Source organism: Echinops telfairi, unplaced genomic scaffold, assembly GCF_000313985.2.
Source record: "Echinops telfairi isolate 266 unplaced genomic scaffold, ASM31398v2 ScPeMD7_7468;HRSCAF=8506_0, whole genome shotgun sequence".
Taxonomy (NCBI): Eukaryota; Metazoa; Chordata; class Mammalia; order Afrosoricida; family Tenrecidae; genus Echinops; species Echinops telfairi.
In genome coordinates, this window is record NW_022111369.1 from 23,762,701 (window position 1) to 23,762,921 (window position 221).

Below are 221 nucleotides of genomic sequence, written 5' to 3' on the forward strand. Positions count from 1 at the left end.
GACTTCCATAATGAATTAGTCTGGTAAACCCAAGGGGGTAGTTCCACTCTGTCCTGTGAGGTTGCTTTGAGTCAGAATTGACTTGATGGCATTGAATGTGAGGGTTTTTTGGTAGGTGTGTGTGTGTGGGGGGTCACTGTTAAGTCCTCAGCTGTTAACAGCAAGGTTTGTGGTTTGAGCCCATCCAGGAGCTCTGTGACAGAAACGATAAACAATCTGCT